This window comes from Armigeres subalbatus, chromosome 2 (assembly GCF_024139115.2).
Source record: "Armigeres subalbatus isolate Guangzhou_Male chromosome 2, GZ_Asu_2, whole genome shotgun sequence".
In the NCBI taxonomy this organism is placed as follows: domain Eukaryota; kingdom Metazoa; phylum Arthropoda; class Insecta; order Diptera; family Culicidae; genus Armigeres; species Armigeres subalbatus.
The window spans coordinates 313,928,119-313,939,573 of NC_085140.1; the positions used below are offsets into that span (position 1 = coordinate 313,928,119).

At 39.3% G+C, this 11,455-nt stretch overlaps 1 protein-coding gene across 1 annotated transcript in view; it reads right to left on the minus strand.

The window, feature by feature from the left end:
- Window positions 1-9,657, minus strand: part of LOC134212626 (diphosphoinositol polyphosphate phosphohydrolase 1-like) — a 55,817-nt gene extending 46,160 nt beyond the window's left edge. The window contains exon 1 of the transcript XR_009979313.1: window positions 8,784-9,657. The gene's annotated coding sequence lies outside the window, so the exon portion shown is untranslated. The remainder of the gene's footprint in view (window positions 1-8,783) is intronic.
- Window positions 9,658-11,455: the final 1,798 nt, after the last annotated feature.

Consider the following 11,455-nt stretch of genomic DNA (forward strand, 5'->3'; position numbering starts at 1 on the left):
AGCTAATAAGGAAAAGTACGCTGAAGTCACTAAATCAATGTAAGCGGCCGAAAAACTTTCGGCGCTGGGTCAGAACGTGCGAAGCGCCGGCTAGTGGGACTGACTTCAGGAAGCTGGCCCAAGAGGTCTTGGGTGACGAAGCCGAGGTGAGGTCGTTGGGGGCGGAAGTGACCCTTCAGTGCAAGCAACTGGATAAGGTTACGAACGCGGACGACGTCGTATTTGCCGTCAGAGACCATCAGTGCGGTATAGAGGTCTACCTATACCGGTTGCGGAAGCCAAAAAAGTAATGGAGTGAGGGAAGTTGAAGATCGGCTGGTCAGTATGCCCAGTGAGCAAACTTCAGCCGCCTTCAGTGGACGGATGCTATCGGTGCTTAGAGTTGAGGCACAAGCAGGAACTACCCAACAAACAACGACAAGCTACAAATAAGCATCTAGGTTGAATTATTGTTTATTTGTGATCTTTGTAGCTGAATAAAATGGATGCTGAATAATTTGCTAGACAGATTTCATTTCAGTATTTAATCTAACTAATATTCGACATGGCCTATTTATTTGTTTACTACCTTTATTTGAAGTCGAAGTTACGTTTTCGTTTTATCACATTTCAGCACATTGGGGAAGTTTAACAATGTACTGAACTAATGATTTTTGAGGTTCTCTATTCGACTATGGTGTGATGCTCTGAAATGGTGGTCGAATTGAGTTTGAATAGTAAGTTAATAAGCAGGCATTAGACATCCTTCTTTACCTTTGTCCTTCTTAACCATTGGATTTCACATTTATCTGATCTATCGCACAGTGGGAAAAACATGCTTTTTCAGTTTGAGAGAAAATCTGGATTCTAGATCTTTTAATTTATAGGAAAATAATGATTTACTTTCAAGACATGCTTTTTATTTTCGTGATTTATCAAACTGTCGGAGATTATAACGAACGAAACTACTGGAGCAATAAAAAAATCATGCATTCATGCGGAACTAAATTTACTAAAAGCCGGACATAACGCCATTGAATAACATAGGAAAATTATTGAATCTTTGATGTGATTATCGCATGGATGTTGATCTTTATTGCTGCGAAATTGGAATAATCTTAGCATTTGACAATCATATCGCAACCGATTATCAAGAGATTCTGAGGAAGGCCGAATATACATTGATTTAATTTTCATAAATCCATAAATAACATTAGGGACGGATTTTATTTTATCGTTTATCGACATTATTTTTACGTATTTTTCCTAGTGTGCGATGGTTATGACTGGCTGAACAATGGTTGAAATAAAAATCTTGTACAGTTATTAACAAACTGTAGTTTGACAGATCGACTTATTGAATAAGAGTCCAATTATGATTCATATTCAGCAATAAGATTATTTATGTTATGCACTGAGTGAGCCATATCTAACAAATCAAGGATGGCGCGGATGGCAACGATACCGGCGGATGATCAAATGACAGCAGTTCGAGACCCGATTTAGGAAAATTTTAAAATGATTACATATATGAAAATAGCAATTGCTTCAAAATACGTTCATTGGAGATCTTACTGATGTTACCTTCTATGCGTTATTATTTTCGAAGAATTCACATGTAGCTGAATTGAGGCTTAGTAAAATGCTTATTAAAGGTTTAACAAATCAGTTAATAAAGTTGTTTTTCAAAATGAGATGTTGTAGTTGTATAACTTCGCCAAAATTGTGTGAACAAAGCTTGAACAGAAGTTGTGATAAGAAATAGTACAGACATTATTCAACACAGTGCTGAATTAAATCATCACACTGATGTTAGTTCAACTACACTGAAAATAATGTTGTAGTAATACTAACTATGGAGCAGCGCTTAAAATCACTATTTCAGTTTGTTGTTGATATAAACGAAGCATATTTAAAATAACAATAACACTGTTGTAAATTTTACCACACGCATGGTCCAAAGAACAACAATGTGTGGTGAAGAAAATTCACAAAGTAAACACCATTTTCGGGCCAACACCAAGAATACTGTTCGGAATTTGCGGGTGGCAAATCAATTTCGCTGAAGTTATTTTGGCTCAATTCTGCTCAATTCAATACTCTGGGCCATGATGGTAAGTATTTAATGTTTTAGTTTTTAGATTTAGACAATGGGAAAGAATTCGTGGGTGATATTGATACGCATGTTTGTCTTACAGATTATCGTCGGCCACCATGTCAGCTTCAGATTATTTGCAATCTCGGAAGTGGTTCGCATCAATTTGCCCTGGCTCGGTATTTTCGTCATAGGTTCTGCAGGTTAACCAGTATAAAGGCCTCAAGAAAGCGACCATCAAAGTGATCTGGCGTTGGTGGCTCACTAGCAAACGTACATGCTGTTGCTGCCGAAAACGACGGAGAACCAGTGGAATGACGACCAGGAATTTTGTTTTGTTTATCACTAATAATTTTTCCAATGTGCAAATGCTCTGTAATTCGAATCTTTAATAATAAATGCCAATAAATTTAATATGCAATCAATAAAATAAACCTATTCATTTACCACAATATGAATAACCATATACATTGTTAATACTACTATGGATCGAAAACGGGCATGGTAGAATCAACTGCAGTGTTTACTGCTGAACATAGTAGTTTCAACTGAAATTATAGTACAACTCGACAAGAAGTGTCAAAAAGAATCCATAGTAAAATCAACCGCAGTCATGGTCGATTTAAGTGTAAGATGTAGTCTGCACAAATCAAGTGGTAAAATGTTTTTAATTTTACCCTCGATTCGGTAGATATTACCATGCCGCTTCTTTCAGTGTAGTGAATGTTTGTTGGGTATAGATAGTGGAATCTATAGATGAGCGAAAGCATGGCTGAGTCGATTTTTTTGCCCGTGCACACGCGCATATGACGTCACAGCCCTTAACGTTTCCATTGAAATCGTGACGTCATGCTCGTTTGGAGACACGTTTGACAGTTCGTTTGGAGACAGAGGATTTATCTTCGCTCATCTATATATTCCACTATCTATAGCAGGAACTATAGATAGTAGAATCTATAGATGAGCGAAAGCATGGCTGAGTCGATTTTTTTGCCCGTGCACACGCGCATGTGACGTCACAGCCCTTAACGTTTCCATTGAAATCGTGACGTCATGCTCGTTTGGAGACACGTTTGACAGTTCGTTTGGAGACAGTGGATTTATCTTCGCTCATCTATATATTCCACTATCTATAGCAGGAACCAATAACCTGGCACAAGTTCTACATGCACTGAAAATAATCTACACGCTCGTTCAATGTTCTTTACAACGTAGATTTAACGTGTTCCATCACCTGTTCTTTTCACCTGGGTGGTGCGAATAGAATCGATTTGGTTGTCAAACTGAAGCCAAAATTTTCTATTGTGCCGGAGCCAAACATTGAAGATTGTGGTTATGTTCGTTTCTGATCTAATATTGATAAGTATTGTTATTATTTGGGGAAATAATGAAAATAAACTTTGTTCACATTATATTTCGAGTGGAAAATTAGTAGGAATGCATCTAAAAAGCACTCGTTACGAAATTTCACGAGATTCAGCAGCTGATTGGAGCATGAATGTATGTAAACAATCGTAAAGTCATGTAGAGTCTAGCGCATAAGTGCGCCCTCATGCAGCGTGGAAAGAGAAATTCGAAGAGCGGGAAATGTTTGACAGTCAAGTAACTGCAAAATAATTTTGTTTATGGGAGTGATTTCAAAATATCCCTCTACTCGCTTGAGCGCAGAAAAGCGGCTCTATCCGCAGCACCCAGCTTTTCACCAATATTCCACATTAATTTCAATATTGTTTCTCACGTGTATCTAACGCGTCTTATTATTTTTAATTATGACTAGCGATCCACGTTAAACTTATCGTAAATTTAATTGAATCGACACCACTTGCCGATCCTGTTCAATATAACGTGTTTTGAACATCATTTTGTATCGGTTTGGTATATTGAACTCTTTTAAAACAAGAAAAGGAAAACTTTGCTGCGCTGTCATACATCATCAGAATTTGTGGCAATCTTGAAAGTTCAGCGAAAATTAACCAGAGAGGAGCGTCAATGCAAACTATTTTATTAAGAAGGTAAGCTAATTGGCAGACTTTTTCTTGAATTCTCAAAAAAATATTATGAAATTTACAGGTATATAAGCATATCTAAAACGAGTGACCAGCCATTCGTATATACCAGCACGGTCTCGAGGATAATGAAAGTTTTTGTAAATCAAGGATGGCATATGTTGTGTGAACCGAGGTGTGAACGTCCGTGATGTAAACCGTGTCTTGTGAATTAAACAAGTATTTGAAGGTATCCTTCCGCAGCATGTAAAACAAATAAAGAAATGTAAAAATGTGTCAACAAGCAAAATTTAAAATGTGTTTTATTTATATTCGCACACTTAACTCATTTCACCGTATTCGGTAAATTTTACCGAAATCTCAACAGCAGAACTGTTCGGTAATTTATTTTACAGATTGTTTGTAATGTTTTCCATTGCTCAACTGTCAAAATCACCGAAAATCAGTTAAATTATTTACCGAATAGTTCTGCTGTTGAGATTTCGGTAAAATTTTACCGAATTCGGCGATTTATTTTAAGTGTGCGTACATTCAATACATTTCGGAGCTGGTAAAAAACAAACAGCCCTGTTTCAGCCGTTTCCTGCCAAAAAAATTCATAAAGATTTAACGTGTTTTTCATTTCTTTTCTTTATGTTCTTGAAATGCATCGAATGTTCTGTTTCTTGACATTTGGAACTGGAATTACACGTTATTATCTTATGACAAGCAACTAGTGAAAATTCATGTGTGAAACCAGTAGCGTGGGCGTGTATAATATTTTCAGTGCAACTGTAAGGGCCCAGACCGTAGCAACATGTGTCGTCGTTGTGGTGTAACCACGTTATGGGTGGATCTTCGTGTCCCATCGGAGAGAAAAATAAGAATAAGCCGTGCAAGTAATACAGCTGAATCTTAACCGCACTGTGCAACTGCCCAGCAGCTGCCGTGGCAGTTGGTCTCGGAGTCGAGGACCGATGTTGCCCTCCTGTCCGACCCGTACAACGTCCCTGTAGATAGAGGTGTGCGCCGGTCCAATATTCATCGGCGGCGGCGTTTGTCAGAATTTTGGTCGGCGGCGGCGTGCATCGGCGTGGCGTTTTTTTTATCACGTCCCTTAATTTTTTTGCCTTTTTCCTAAATATTTATTTGGAAATTATTTAGGACAAATCAAGCATCCGAAAGATATTCAATTTGCAAAAAAACTAACCGCGATGGAGGTTTGTACTCTGATGGCTTTTCCGCAAATGTGACCTTTAAGTGGTCTTGTTGTGTAGGGGTTATCACGCCTATCTAGAGAGTAGGAGGTTGAGAGTTCCAGTCCCTCCAAGACACGTGGATTCTTTTTCGCAAATTTCATATCAATTTGTCCATTTTGAAACATGTGCTGTGCATATGCACAGCCAAGATATTCAACAAAAAAAAGGTTTTCGAGTTGCCGAATAATATGCAGTTAATTGTAATTTTCCTCAGGAACTACCTAAAGTTTAGACAAATCTATGGAATTACCAAGAGAAGCTTTCAGCAAAAAATTTGTCATGAGAAACTCGTCAGAATTTTCACGAGAAATTGATCCAAATTTCTACAGGAAAATCCTCGGAATATACACGGAAAGTTCTTGTCGAGTTTCTGTTGAGTATTCTTCGAAATTTACTTCATAATTGTAGGAAAGTTCACACAAAAAAAAATCGTTGGTAAAAGTCAAAGAAACGTTAGTAAAATTAAGAAAATCAGTTAGTGATTTTCAGTAGAAAGTATACGACTGTTAAATCTACCAATGTAAAAATTTTACTTCTGTATAAACTCTAACAAGTGCCGACTTTTTAGAATGACATTTTCTTCTTAAAACTAAATATGTATTTTACATTAGAATTTACCAATGAAGCATTCAAAATAACAAGTTATGAGCGCTTTCAATTTGAATGTAGCATGTTAAAATAAAATTGTACACATTTCAATTTCTTTCTATTTTATTTATTGGTATCATTTTGTTTACATGTTTTCAGATTTTACAGTTTAGATTTCGGATCGATTCCTTGTTGTAATGAATACAACTTGCTTGGTCGGGTGTCTAACAATAACTGATTTATTTGTCTGTTTCTCTTACTACATTCGGTTACATAAACATGTGTGTGTCATAGAAGATGGGGGGATACTGAATGGTCATTTATGAATACTAGTTATATGATAACTCACACTATTAAGTTCCGTCACATCTTCCCTTCAATGAAACGTTTAATAATATTCAAAATCAAAGTCTCTCCTCATTCGAACTTCTCTACCACTTCTCGTTCTAATTGGCTCATTGACTGTAGGTTGTTCTGAACTGTCTCTACCACTTCCAGTGCTCACAGGTGTGCGATCCACTCTTGTTGTTCCAGCTTCTCCTTCCCATATTGTGGCAGGAACGATGAATGTATCGTCGTCCACAGGATCAGCTGACGTTCTAGATTGCTTGATGTCCCGAACATTTCTACGTAATAGACTGTTGTTAGCTAATTTGACATTATAAGAACGAGGTTGTTCCAGTTTACGTTCTATTGTTCCCTTTTCCCAGAGGTGAGACTTCGTATTTTGCACTACCACGTTTTGACCAATTGCGAACTCAGGAGCTTTGCAAGTACCGCGATCCGCGTAAGTCTTCTGCTTGTTCCGAAGAAGTGTTAAATTTTCTGGAACGTTAGAAACCAGCTTAGGTTGTATCGCTTTCTTCATTGCCGGTAACGTTGTTCGCAAGACTCGGCCCATCAATCTTTGATTAGAAGATAATAGTTGAGGATCTCTTGGAGTATTTCTTTGCATAAGAAGCGCAAGATGTATATCTGATCCATCTTTCGTGCAACGCTTTAATAAGTTGTTCGCAGTTTGCACGTACCTTTCAGATAGACCGTTACTTCTTGGAAAGTGAGGACTGGAAGTGACGTGATCAAAGGTCCACTGCTTGCTAAAGTTCGAGAATTCGAAGGAGGAATACTGCGGCCCATTGTCTGTGAACAATACTCTTGGAATTCCGAACATTGAGAACCATCTTTTTAGTTCGACTATCACTGACTTTGACGAAGTGTCCCTGAGCTTCACAAAATCAAAGTATCCGGAATAGCTGTCGGCAATTAGAATGAAATCAGCTCCTTGAAATTGGAATAAATCCGATCCCACAACTTCAAAAGGTAACGTGGGAACTTCGGTTTCCAAAATATCATGTGTTGTTGCAGAACGTTGATGTTTCTCGCAGACCGAACAGTGCTCAACCATCCTTGTTATATCGTTGACCATTCCTATCCAAAAAAGCATCTGTTTTGCACGACTGATACAACCTCGAACTCCCGAGTGACCGGCATGTATCGATTGCAACATTTTCTGCTTCAGGTTGTTAGGCACTAAAACCTGGTGTGCTCGGAATACTATCCCTTCATAAACCGAGAGCTCATCCCGAAAATTCCAATACTTTCTAATCCTTTCAGGTACCCCTAGTTTATGATCCGGCCACCCTTTCGTTATCGCCGATATTAGAAGATTTAGCTCCGAATCCCGAGAAGTTTCTTCGATTAATTCCATCTTTGCAGATTTCGACATTTGCAAAACAATATGTACTTCGAGCTCATCAAATGCTTCTGTTTCAAGAGCATTTTCAACATCCCTGCTTAATATATCAGGAATAGGAATCTCCGAGCCTTTTTTATAGATTATAGTAGGAGCATATTGCAATACATCAAGGAGAATTCTTTTCAAACGGGGAGGTGCTCGGTCCAATGTCTTCTTGCTAATGGACTCCAAAGGTTTGTGATCAGTTTCTATGATTAACCTTTTCCCGTAAACGTATTCGTGAAACTTATTGCAAGCAAAACGAATCGCTGCAGCCTCCTTTTCTATTTGAGGATAATTTTCCTGCGCAGGCGTTAGCGATTTCGAGGCGTACGCGACCGGTTTACCGTTTTGTAATAAAACAGCCCCTAGCGCCTTTGAGCTTGCATCGACTGACAATGTAACGTCGGCTCTAACGTCATAATAGGCCAAAATTGGAGGATGTTGCATTAATTGTTTTATTTGTTCAAAAGATTCTTCCTGCTCCTTATTCCAGTCCCATTCAACATTCTTAACTAGTAGTTTCCTGAGAGGTTCCGTAATAGCAGAAAGGTTTTCGACAAATTTCCCCAAATAAGTGATCATTCCTAATACTCGTTGAAGCTGGACCTTATTTTCAGGACGTCTGAGACGTTGAACAGCAGTGAGTTTGTCAGGATCTGCCCTAAGCCCTTCTTGTGACACACAATGTGACCTAAGAACTTGAGAGATTGCTTGGAAAACAGGCATTTCTCTTTATTAAGCTTCAATCCTGCCAGCTCTAGTCTTTTGAGAACTACTTTCGTGATTTCTTCCAATTTTTCAATTGTCGGAGCATGTATCAAAATGTCATCCATAGAGCTTTCTACTCCCTCCAAGCCTTCCAAGACAGAGTTCATAAGTTTTTGAAAACTTCTGGTGCAGAAGCGAGCCCAAAAGGTAATCGTTTGCATGTATATTGTCCCACGGGGTACCGAATGCTAAATACTTCTTCGTTCGTTCTGTAACTGGAATTTGCCAGAAGCCTTTCTTAAGATCCAATACAGTGAACCACTTTGAATGACAGATTCGGCTCGAAATTTCCTCGATGGTAGAAAGGGGGTGAATACGGCGAAGGATATTCCTATTCACCTGTGACGGGTCAATGCAAATACGAAGCTTACCTTTTTGTCTGACGATTACCATTGAATTCAACACTGGTGTAGGTTCACTGATTTTTTCTATTACGCCCAACTCCTCCATGGAGTTCAGCTCGGTTTTAACCTGATCCCGGAGAGAATGTGGGATTCTTCTTGGTGGGTTGTACTGGAACGTTGGATTTTCGGTTAGGTCGATGTCATATTCGAATCCTTTGACGCAACCCAGGCCACTGAACAACGATTCATCCATTGTCAACTCTTCCATTTTAGCAACTAACTTGAAACGAACACACGTTTTACGACCAAGAATAGGCGTCACGTCCCCGTCGACCACTTTGAACACTGCCCTCTCTAGTCGTCCTTTCACAATCACTGGTAGAACTGCTTCCCCTTTCACTGCTAATTTGTGGTTGCTGTACGATACTAAACGCTTCGTTGTTGATGGCTTCAATTTTTCTCCCAGCACGCAAAAAACACTGTATGGCAACACATTACACGCTGCGCCGGTGTCCAACTTCAGACAAATGCTTTTACCGTTAATCTGAACTGTTTCAAACCATACATCATCGTTGCTTTCGTCATCGTCAATCACCGCACCAATGTACAGTTCTTCCACTGACAGTTCTTCGTTTCTATCGTCTTCTTCTTCTTTTTCGCATGACACTGTTCGCACGTATTGATTGCTTCTCTTCTCGGTACCGGTTGTACCAAAACATCTATCGGCAAAATGACCTTTGCGTTTGCACTTCACACATACTTTGTTGAACGCCGGACACGATCTCTTCTTGTGATCATAACCGCAGCGATTGCACCGAAACACTTCATCAGATGGTGTTTTTCTCTGCCTGAGCAAATCCACCTCAGCACTTGATTTTTTTAGCATCACTTGTGATTGTTTCACTGACTGTTCATGGTTTCGGCATATGTAGATTATTTTTGTAGATCGAAATCATCATTAAGAAGCTGAGGAACCAGCTTCGTATGAATCGTCCCAGAAATTAGTCTGTCTTTCACCATGGAATCACTCAAAACACTGAATGGGCACCTTCTCGCCTGCTAACGCACACGAGTCAGGAAGGTGTCAAATTGCTCTCCCGGATTTTGCACAATTTTACCGAACACGTATCTTTCGTAGGTCAGGCACGATTTTGGCACGAAATACGCATTGAACTTATCTTTCAAAACGTTGATATCTCTTTCCGCCACATCCGTTAGACCAAAAGTATCCATTACGCGAATGCAGTCTTCACCAATACAGCTAAGCAACATTGCTGCCTGCACATGTGGTGGTTTTTGATCCAACTCAGTTGCTACTGCATACCACTGGAACTGACGCCACCACTGTTTCCACTTAGACGCCATGTTTTCTTCTATCAATAATGGCTTTGGAGGCTTAATCACCGCGCCAAGCGACGACATAGCCTTCTGATCCAAACTCATATTTGCATTCGCCATTTCACCAGATGACACTGTATCAAAATTTCAATAGATTTCGTAACTTCCGCTGATTTTTTAAACTCATTGCGATTCCGCCGGTCGCGCGCGTCGAATCCACGACTCTGACACCATGTAATGAATACAACTTGCTTGGTCGGGTGTCTAACAATAACTGATTTATTTGTCTGTTTCTCTTACTACATTCGGTTACATAAACATGTGTGTGTCATAGAAGATGGGGGGATACTGAATGGTCATTTATGAATACTAGTTATATGATAACTCACACTATTAAGTTCCGTCACACTTGTCATACTGCTTTTGTTGTCCGGGCTAGAAAAGGCGTAGCCCACCACTTCAAAAAACGGCCTGTATTCAGAGCTCCGAAAGCGGCCGATTATGTGTCCCTTTCGTGGCTAAATTTTACAGCCTTATCTGTTGGGTCCGCGTTATCCGGCACTCTCCGCAGCAGTAGTCCATCCTAACCCGGGGCATCTTGTGGTCAAAAAACCCGCTCAAATGTGCTGCAACATGTTGTCTTCCTCGTTCGCCGAAATTTCTTGACCTGCGGTGCCACAGCTAAAGTTGTGGGGAGATTTTTTCTTCATGCGAGGGTCCTTATCGTTCTGGAATTGGAAGAAATGTGTGGTTAAGACGATTAATAAAATGAGGAAAATTCATATTTTCAACTTACAGCAGAAACCTTGGCAGAAATTTGCTTGGATCTTTTTTTGTTTTGCGGGAGCGGTGACGGCATTCGAAACAATTTAAATTTTATTCTTTTCTGCAACTGTCACTGACAGTGATAGGCTGCCAGTTACATTATTTTATCCTGACAGAGTTGCCAAAAATGAGAAATGTTCAAGTATGTTTGATTATTTTACAATTTTTATTCTGACAATTTTCGCTGTGAAAGTCAGAATATTAAACTGAACAAAAACTGTCAGATCTATCAATTTTGCATTGTACTTGAAAGATTAAGCTTTTAAAAATACCAAATTTCCCATACTCTTAAAATAAAATTAGAAAATGTTGGAATCCCAACTTTTTTTTTCTCTGTGTGCGACTGATAGAATCGGTGTTTTAACGTTGGCTTGCTCAGACTAAAATAATTAGTCTCCGGAATTTGACGGGAACTTTAAGGTGGTAATACAACAAATCCACAAATCGGCCATCTTGGAAACCACGTGCTATTTCTGGTGATTTTTCAAGAGCTCGGATTTAGAGAACCACAACGCCCACGGGGATGAAACATCCGT